The following is an 11,398-nucleotide window of genomic DNA, read 5'->3' as shown; positions in this document are numbered from 1 at the left end:
GGTCGCTGACTCAGAGTTGAGAGAAAGAGAGAGACATGAGAAAGAGAGAAAGAGTTAGAGAAAGAGATTAGAGAAAAAGTGACATATGAGAAAGAGCAAGAGAGACATGAGAAAGAGAGAAAAAGAGAGAAAGAGAAATGAGAGAGAGACATGTGAGAAGAGAAACATGAGAGAGTGCAAAAAGAGAAAGAAAAAGATAGATAGTTACAAGCTCACCAGTACTTTAGAATTTTTCACGGCTAAAACAGACAATTGTTAAACGGTAATGTTGCTGTTGTTTTTTCTCGGGACACAGTTCAGAAGGTGATGAGAGCCAGTTTTTGGGCTGTAAATGTTGAAAAGTAAGAAGTGTAAGAACTGTGGTAACATGCTCAGAAGGAGAGGATCATAACAATGTCATGTAGGGTTGGCCGATATTACGATAGTATCGGATATCGAAGATGATTGACAGCGTGACGGACGATGTATAGCCTATTTCAACTTGACTGGCACCAAGCAGTTAAGAGGTGACTGGGCAGCCCATAGCAGGGTCACGCCAGGTGGCCTATTCTAGGGATAGGCATGAGTAATCGAGTACTCAAACGGACGTCAAAGCTCAATCTTTAAGCAGAGCTAAACAAAAACAAATTTTACTGTAAAAATATTCAGTGGAATGTGCTTTGTGGCTGCCCAACGGGATGAGACACTGATAAGGGCTTGGGAAATAAGAGTGTCTTGTCTGCTAAATTAACCAATCAAGGCTATGCCATTGCACAGCCATAGGCTTCTATAAGCAAACGCCACTGCTGAGGTTACAGCCTTTTTGAAGATTGTGTTCCACGAAAATATATCCAGTTGATATATAATATAACCAGTTTCAATAAATTTATCTTGACATTGACATTGTGTTGCGTGAAAGAACTGCATATTTTACAGTGGCCTTTTATTGTCCCCAGCACAAGGTGCACCTGTGTAATGATCATGCTGTTTAATCAGCTTCTTGATATGCCACACCTGTCAGGTGGATGAATTATCTTGGCAAAGCATGCTCACTAACAAGGATGTAAACAAATGTGTGCAAACAATTAGTGGGAAATAAGCTTTTTGTGGGTATGGAACATTTCTGGGATATTTTATTTCAGTTCATGAAACATGGGACAAACACTTTACATGTTGCATTTACATTTTTGTTCAGTGTATATGGGGCAATTTAGCAGTTAGGATTTGTTATCTGAAATGGTTATGATAAATGAGGCATTGTTGTTCACTGTTGGCCTATAGATAAATGCTCACATATTGTTTCCCAGTGTTGTGTACTAAAAATAGTTTACTTTATTTTAGTTGTAGGAAAAAACCATGAGAGTACTCAAACAGTTAAAAAATGTCAAATGCTTACCTTTGCTATAGCCTGCATTACTTATTTCAATAAATATGTTATGAACTATTGACAGAATGCAAGAGAACGATGTAGACAGAGCGAAGATGTTCACCAAGGCGGTGCAAAATATCCAGTCAGAAAATAGGTTAATTTTTTTCTCCCTCTCAATTGCGGCTGATATGGCCACAGCCTATTTTGTATTTTATCGCAGGCACTCCAGTGTTGAATTATTTTAAAACCCTCATTTTGTCTTTTCTCTCCATTTGATATGAGTATGACTTCAGTTTTATGCATTCTGGCTTTCTCCTGCCTACTCCCGCCGTGCCACTTCTAACAGCGTTCTCAGAAGTTGTTTTTGAATACCCTAAAAACAAACATGATAGGCCTAAATAAATAAAGAGAGATTGAACAAACAATAGCAAGATAGAAAAATTGAACGAGTAGTTTGAACAAACCTTACAGTTGATCAAAGCTTAGTCTAAAATAAATTATTCATGGATCCCTCCTCTTTGCTTTTGCTAACCAAACAGACAAAAGCAAAATCATACTAAATAAAATAGCCTATCAAAATTATTACGATTATTAATACAAGTTAAAGTTATTAAGAGTATTTCCCAAAAAGGCTATTCTAATAACGTGTTTAATGACCTAAAGTTGCAGCTTTCAAATGGGAACAATTTTGAAGGTCAGAGACAAGATGGAAAAATCGAATGAGGAGTCAAAAGAAAACTTACAGCTAAACAATGCTTATGAAAGAAAAAAAGTGTAGAGTAGGCCTATTTCCATAGCCTATTATTAGTAATGTATAGAACCTACATACCTACATAGGCCTAATAAGAGAGGGAGATTAGCCAAAAATGTGAATCATTGAATAATTATCAGCAGTTTCTTGTTCTTGTTCCGGATTACCGAACGGGCACGCAGGACCCCCGACTTCCAGGGGGCCCCCAACCCCTAAACAAGAAATTTGCTTTAAAACTGCCAATTTTTCTCTATGCATACAGCAAAATGTGTTAAAATGCAGGCATTGGCACACACAGACACACACCTTATTCGTGCCACATCTCCTCTCATCCCTCCTGTAGTATGCAAGCTCCTTTTTATTTTATTTCATTAAACGATACCATCGTATATATCATGATGTTTTATGGGTACTTAATCACGAAAGGACAAAATTTGACATCGCCCAACCCTAATGTCATGAGACTGACTTGATGCATGTGCTGACTTGACGATAGATACGGTATAACACCGGTGTGACACATTACACCGTCAAACTCAAAACCATGCCTCATGACAGCTCTGTGTCCATGGTGATAAGTGAAAGGTAGGTGAGTTCTCATTATCTGGCGATGCTTCATTCTAATCACAAGGTTGTGACAGAATTAATTACATTACAATATACCAGTGGGACACCAAAAGTAACCATCGTTGATGAGGCATTTCATATTTATATTGTATCAATGCACCTCTCAATAAATAACTCTACATTTACATAATTTAGCAGATGCTCTTATCCAGAGCGACTTACTGTAGTGAGTGCATACATTTTTCATACCTTTTTTCTGTACAGTCCCCCATGGGAATAAAACCCACAACCCTGTTGCTGCAAATGCCATGCTCTTCCGTCTGAGCCACACGGGACTGTAGTTTGAGACAAACATGCGCGCACAAGCGCACACACACACAACATACACACACAACATACAATTCCAACACTCTGTGTACATTCCAATGTAAATGCCTACAACCACAGTGACAGGCAAAAAGCATTATAAAAGAGGATATAGGGCATACATGACATCAATAGATTCTTCAGTGGTAATCGTAACCGTAAAACTCAATGTTCATCCAAACCATTTAAGTGTGTGTGTGGTCAGCTGAATTGATGTAAAACCAGGAAGAGGCAACAATGATGTTCACCTCTAGTCCTTTCTAGCCCACAACACTGTCCCCATTGTCAGCACTGCTCTCTCTCACTGCGCTCTCTTGCACAGCCGGGAAACACTGGGGATTTTAGGTTAGCCAGTGGTTTTTCAGTAGAAAAAGGAAAAATACACACATACAATTGCAATAGCCTAATGTGTCAGGGGATGTTAGGTGTAGTAGCCCAATGGGTGCCACTCTGTAATGCTCCCCAGTGATTTGTCTCAGGCACAACATCACAAACAGATCTGTGACCAAGCTAAAGTAACTTTAATTCCCCCCAAAGTCTACCAAGAGACGGTACAGCATGTTCAGTTGCTGGAGGGAAACACAAAAATAGCAACAAGCGTATTATTGAGTAAACAACAATCACTTAATTGATTCATATCAAATGACTAGCAACCAAAGTCGTTGGGGTGGTCTTCTTTCTAAAGAGAAAGGGTAATGGCCATCCATTTGATATTCAAGAATAAATGTACTGTTAATGAATAACTTGGCACGTTTTGTGTGTACCCCATGTTCTTTTAAACAATATAATATGATTGTCGGAAATCATATAGACGATCAAACAAGAGTTTCAGACAAGCAGACAAAACATGAAGCAGACTTAATTCCATGAGGAAAACCGCCTCCTGTTGTCACCCTGTCCAATTTGTACATTTTCCAAGCTATAGCACACAATACTTTACATATACCAAGTTCCTAAAAGACTATGGGCTGGTTTCCCAGACAATCCTGGGCTTAAAAGCTATTTCAATGGAGATTCCCCATCGAGTATGCTCTTTAATCCAGGACTAGGCTTAATCTGTGTCCACAAAACCACCCCCAAGAGTTGTGTCTGCATTGTGTCTTCCTTTATGCCATGTAGTGTACTAGTATGGTGATGCCACACATGACTTAAAGTGTAATTCAAACCCTGTACACAAGACAGTGGCACTTAACAGAACAAGTGTGTGTGTGTGTGTGTGTGTGTGTGTGTGTGTGTGTGTGTGTGTGTGTGTGTGTGTGTGTGTGTGTGTGTGTGTGTGTGTGTGTGTGTGTGTGTGTGTGTGTGTGTGTGTGTGTGTGTGTGTGTGTGTGTGTATGCGTGTGCGTGGCACCTAACAGAAGGTAAACACACACATTTCACTTGAACCCTAAATCACAGTCTCCTTTCCACTCTGACTTCTAGCATTTGCATGACTAATCGCATGACCAACTGGCAAGTGTCTCTGACATTTTCAACCTCTCCCTGACCGAGTCTGTAATACCCACTTGTTTCAAGCAGACCACCATAGTCCCTGTGGCCAAGAATGTGAAGGTAACCTGCCTAAATGACTACCGCCCCATAGCACTCACGTCAGTAGCCATGAAATGCTTTGAAAGGCTGGTCATGACGCACATCAACACCATTATCCCAGAAACCCTAGTGCCACTCCAATTAGCATACCGCCCCAACAGATCCACAGATGACGCAATCTCAATCTCACTCCACACTGCCCTTTCTCACCTGGACAAAAGGAACACTTATGTGAGAATGCTGTTCATTGACTACAGCTCAGCGTTCAACACCATAGTGCCCACAAAGCTCATCACTAAGCTAAGGAACCTGGACCTAAACACCTCCCTCTGTACCTGGATCCTGGACTTCCTGACAGGCTGCCCCCAGGTGGTAAGGGTAGGTAACAACACATCTGCCAAGCTGATCCTCAACACAGAAGCCCCTCAGGGGTAAGTGCTTTGTCCCCTCCTTTACTCCCTGTTCACCCACAACTGCGTGGCCAAACACGACTCCAACACCATCATTAACTTTGCTGACGACACAACAGTGGTAGACCTGATCACCGACAACGATGAGACGGCCTATAGGGAGGATCTCAGAGACCTGGCAGTGTGGTGCCAGGACAACAACCTCTCGCTGAATGTGAGAAAGACAAAGGAGCTGATCGTGGACTATAGGAAAAGGAGTGCTGAACAGGTCCCCATTAACATCGACGGGGCTGAAGTGGAGCGGATCGAGAGTTTCAAGTTCCTTGTTTTCCACATCACCAACAAACTATCATGGTCTAAACACACCAAGACAGTTGTGAAGAGAGCACGACAACACCTTTTCCCCCTCAGGAGACTGAAAAGATTTTGGCATGGGACCCCAGATCCTCAAAAAGTTACACAGCTGCACCATCGAGAGCATCCTGACCGGTTACATCACCACCTGGTATGGCAACTGCTCGGCAACTGTAAGGCGCTACAGAGGGTAGTGAGTTCGGCCCAATACATCACTGGGGCCAAGCTTCCTGCCATCTAGAACCTATATACTAGGCAGAGTCAGAGGAAGGCCCAAAGAATGTCATAGAATGTTCTCTCTGCTAACGCACGGCAAGCGGCACCGGAGTGCCAAGTCTAGTTCCAAAAGGATCCTCAACAGCTTCTACCCCCAAGCTATAAGACTGCTGAAAAATGTATCAAATGGCCACCCGGACTGTCTACATTGACCCCCCCCCCCCCTTTGTTTTTCCACTGCTGCTACTTGCTGTTTATTATCTTTGCATAGTCACTTTACCCCTACCTACATATACAAATTACCTTGACTAACCTGTAACCCTCACATTGACATTTCAGGTAAAGTGATACTAATACAATGTCACACTGTTTAGAAAATTTAAAAAAATCTCATCTACACACAAATGCAGACAACCAAACACACACACACACACACACACACACACACACACACACACACACACACACACACACACACACACACACACACACACACACACACACACAGCGAAGTAAGTTGGTTATCTGAGAGGGATGGAGAAAGAGAGGAAGAGAAAGAGATCTAAACGGCTATACGGTACGAAGGGGGCGTATTGTGGTGTCAATTCCTCTGGCATGCACATGTCAAACTGTGTAACTATTTCCTCACACTACGACTATGACCTCATCCTGTCTATTGTCTGTCTGTGTGTGTGTGTAATACTCTCATTTGTCGAGGTTTTTTTCTTATCACACACGCACATGCACACGCACACGCACACACACACACACACCCACCCATTGCTATGAAACATCAGCCATACTCATAAACTACTGTACATTATTCCAGAACCACGTTTTTGCCCAGTGAATAAGTCAACATTTTCAATTACGTTATGGGTAGTAGTCAGCCTCATAGAAACCTAGTACCTTCACTGACAATAAGGCTATTCTGTTAAGGTAATCCTGTAATTGCACAATTAAACGATTACCGATTTTCTATATAAACTTTTCTACTAATTAGGGCAAGCTTAACCTACAATACACTGTGTAGAATACAACCACGCAGTTAGCTCAATTCTTTCAGTAGGATATTTAGCCTTCATTCGTTTACAGAGGCACCTACCACAACTCCAGACAAATACCTTGATATTGGTGAAATATGTAATCCTACCTGTCACTGTCGAAAAACTTATTTCAGGTCCGTCTGTCTCTATTTCAGTGCCAGGTTCTATAGGTCCATCTGTTATGTAAGGAAAAAAAATCATGAATTTGACAACATTCAGCACTGAGCGCGTTTTGAGGTGCATCCTTTAGGTGCATCATCACTTTCGAGTTAATTCTGAAGCACAAGACAACGCAACAGGTTTGATTGTTTATACATGCATTATCAACAACGTGTGTAAATGCAAAAGCTCGTTGACATTCCACACACGCTAAAACATCGCCTCAATTCTTCCATTAAAATGTAAACCAAGGATTCAAGATGATATTGCAAATTAAAATTGTACAGAATACAAGAGTGGACCAAATAATAAGTAACCTACCTCAGTCACTAGGCTATTTGACACTTTTGCGATCAGTTTTCTACCATCTTGACGAATGACGTCTTCCACACTGATATTAATTAGCAAATAAAATGCAACAAGTGAGCAACATGTGCACCGCTTGAATGGTCCAACAGCACTCTTGACAAAAAAGTTGTTGATACAGGCTAATGAAATATTTTGACAACTCCAAAAAGATGGATAACTTCTCTCTCACACATACACGCCTTAGCGATGCGCGTCTATAATTGAAGACAAGACTAAAAAGTAAGCGAGAGTTGTTGACTTCATTTGTCTAACTATCGCATTGTTGAAGCTAACTTGAAGCGGAGTTGTTGTTGAGCGGCTCTGTCAATCTCACGTTCATCTCATTTCAGGAACAGTAAACTGAACCAGTTCGGTCTCAGGGCTCCACCTGCTGAACCCATTACGATACTTCGCTCGTTTGTACGAGAGTGCGCGCGCACATCTCATCATATTGATCTACCTGTCTGACTCATGTCCACACATTGACACTGAATCAGCTCACTCTAAACACACACACACATACACGTGATACAGAAACAGCACATTCAAGCAAACACACACTGGCACTCTCTCTCTCTCACACACACACATACACACGCACATACACACACTGAATCTAGAGATTGCACTACGATAATAACGAATAGGCTATATCAAGGATGTGGTGTATTGTGTGGATGAAGAGGATTTCGAGTTTATACACACAAACAGATGCTCTGTCAGGTTGGATGGGGAGCGTCGCTACACAGCTATTTTCAGGTCTCCTTAGAGATGTTCGATCGGGTTCAAGTCCAGGCTCTGGCTTGGCCACTCAAGGACATTCAGAGACTTGTCCCGAAGCCACTCTTGCGTTGTCTTGGCTGTGTGATTAGGGTCATTGTCCTGTTGGAAGGTGAACCTTCGCCCCCCAGTCTGAAGACCTGAGAGCTCTGGAGCAGGTTTTCATCAAGAATCTCTCTGTACTTTGCTCCGTTAATCTTTCCCTAGATCCTGACTAGTCTCCCAGTCCCTGCGGGTGAAAAACATCCCCAGAACATGCTGCTGCACCACCATGCTTCACTGTAGGGATGTTGCCAGGTTTCCTCCAGACGTGACACTTGGCATTCAGGCCAAAGAGTTCAATCTTGGTTTCATCAGACCAGAGAATCTTGTTTATCATGGTCTGATAGTCTTTAGGTGCCTTTTGGCAAACTCCAAACGGGCTGTCATGTGCCTTTTACTGAGGAGTGACTTAATTCTGGACACTACCATAAAGGCCTGATTGGTGGAGTGCTGCAAAGATGGTTGTCCTTCTGGAAGGTTCTCCCATCTCCACAGAGGAACCTTAGAGCTCTGACAGAGGAACCACAGAGGAACCACAGAGGAACCTTAGAGCTCCATCAGGTTCTTGGTCACCTCCCTGACCAAGGCCCTTCTCCCCCCGATTGCTCAGTTTGGCGGCCAGCTCTAGGAAGAGTCTTGGTGGTTCCAAAATTCTTCCATTTAAGAATGATAGAGGCCACTGTGTTCTTGGGGACCTTCAATGCTGCAGAAATGTTTTGCTACCCTTCCCCCAGATCTGTGCCTCAACACAATCCTGTCTCGGAGCTCTACAGACAATTCCTTTGACCTCATGGCTTGGTTTTTGCTCTGACGTGCACTGTCAACTGTGGGACCTTATTTAGACAGGCATGTGCCTTTCCAAATCATGTCCAATCAATTGAATTTACCACAGGTGGACTCCAATCAACTTGAATAAACATCTCAAGCATGATCAATGGAACAAGATGCACCTGAGCTCAATTTCAAGTCTTATAACAAAGGGTCTGAATACTTATGTAAATAAGGTATTTCAGTTTTTTATTTGTAATACATTTGCATACATTTCTAAAAACCTGTTTTCGCTTTGTCATTATGGGGTATCATGTGTAGACTGCTGAGGATTTTTATTTATTTAATCCATTTTAGAATAAGGCTGTAACATAACAAAATGTTGAAAAAGTCAAGGGGTCTGGATACTTTCTGAAGGTACTGTAAAAAAAATTAAAATAAATCACAAAAGTTGTGCACTGGGCCTTTAATAGTCTGGTATTAGCAGACCGATAAAGCAGTCTACAGTGCGGGCAAAAACTCCTCCCACCCCAAACTACTTTCCGTGGCAATGACAAGCACATATCCTAAATTAGAATTGGGGCCACAGTCAAACTCATGATTTAGGGCTGAACACCCTCGCCAAGAAGACCAGAGAGACACTAGCTGTGTTGTATTCTGGTTTTGATAAACTCGTTGATATCACTTTGTTTTTAGTAGAATTGTAATTTCCCTTCAGATGAATTTAGGAGAGACGAAGTGTAAACGGTGCCAGACTGGGTGACATGATCCCAAAAGATGAACTGATCTAATTTGAGTCTTGGTATTTGGTTTAATCCCCCTTGCCTGGCTACCCTTCCACATCGCTCCGGCCAAACGCCACACACGTTTCTTCTCCATGATGAGTCTGGATTTGATCCCCTCCCTGTAAACTTCTTGAATGCGAACACATTCAAACCGTTTTGATTGATCCCAGAAACTGATGGGTTGGGCTAGAGCCTAAAGCGGTGTTTCGGAAATAGTAATTGGTTTGATTGGTTAGAGACGATCCAATTGCTGATGACTTGTTTTGTAGCAGAAAGGAGAAAGGACTTCTACAATGGCAGTCTCAGACTGAATGTATGTAGAGATAGATAGAGTAGTGGAATTAAATTGATTATGAGTCGTCAAGCAATAATCCCCCTATTTGACCCTTGAAGTGGATCGTCCCAAATAATGTTAGAGTTATCTCCATGGACCGGCCCAACAGCATATTTTGTAGACAGGGTGGATTTGGTTTCTTCGGGACAGAGCTAAGGAGTGGCTGCTGATCTGACCGAGAATGACCAGGATTGTGAGAGCTGTGACTGTGGAACAATGGAGGCTCCTCAGAGGAGGAAGGGGAGGACCATTATCCTCAGTGAATTTCATAAAAATAAAAATAAAGAAATGTTAAAAAAGTTATCCTTTTTAGATAAAACTATACTAAATATATGAACATCCCCAAATAATTGATTAAAACACACTGTTTTGAAATGAAGGTCTACAGTACCCTCAACAGTACTGTAGGCTAGCACCATGGTGATGCCGGAGGAGAGCATGCAACAATTTAAATGATTTTGCTGAGTTACAGTTCATATAAGGAAATTAGTCAATTGAAAAAATTCATTTGGCCCCTAATCTACGTATTTCACATGACTGGGCAGGGGTGCATCCATGGGTGGGCCTGGGAGGGCATAGGCCAACCCACTTGAGAGCCAGGCTCACCCACTGGGGAGCCAGGACCAGCCAATCAGAATGAGTTTTTCCTCACATAAGGATTATTACAGACAGAAATACTCCTCAGTTTCATCAGCAGTCTGGGTGGCTGGTCTCAGACAATCCCGCAGGTGAAGAAGCCAGATGTGGAGGTCCTGGGCTGGTGTGGTTACACGTGGTCTGCGGTTGTGAGGCCGGTTAGACGTACTGCCATATTCTCTAATACGACGTTGGAGGCAGCTTATGGTAGAGAAATGAACATTCAATTCTCTGGCAACAGCTTTGGTGGACATTCCTGAAGTCAACATGCCAATTGCATCTGTGGCATTGTGTTGTGTGACAAAACTGCACATTTTGATATGCCACACCTATCAGGTGGATGGATTGTCTTGGCAAAGGAGAAATGCTCACTAGCAGGGATGTAAACAAATTTGTGCACATGGAACATTTCTGGGATCTTTAAATTTCAGCTCATGAAACATGGGACCAACACTTTATATGTTGCGTTTATATTTTTGTTTAGTATCGTGCTGAAAGCATAAGCTACAGCTAGTACTGCAGTGCATAACACATGGTGAGTAGTTGACTCAAAGAGAGAAAGACAATAGTTGAACAGTTTTTAACAAATGAATTTCTTCAAAAGGAAGGAGAAGCAAGAGAGAGAGAGCTAGCAAAATTTACATTTTAATTTTACTTTCACTTACTTAGCTAGCAAATGCAGCTAGCTAGTTAGTTTAGCCTACTCAAACATCCGGCTCAAACAGAGAGGGATGCTATGTTACCTAGCTGGCTATGACTATCCAACACTAATGTATTAATTTATTGCCACCGGGGCCCACCGGTGTAACTGCTAAACTGCTTGCTAACTGTACACTGTACAGCATGATTGTAGCGGGTTTCTAATGAGTTAGTTCTAGTAGCTATGTTGTTGACTTGATGTTAGCTAATATGGTGACAATGATGTAGGCTGTGTGTAGAGGTTATGATATGAAGGTTT

The sequence above is a fragment of the Salvelinus namaycush genome, chromosome 20, assembly GCF_016432855.1.
Source record: "Salvelinus namaycush isolate Seneca chromosome 20, SaNama_1.0, whole genome shotgun sequence".
Classification (NCBI taxonomy): Eukaryota; Metazoa; Chordata; class Actinopteri; order Salmoniformes; family Salmonidae; genus Salvelinus; species Salvelinus namaycush.
Note: the sequence above shows the minus strand (reverse complement) of the source record.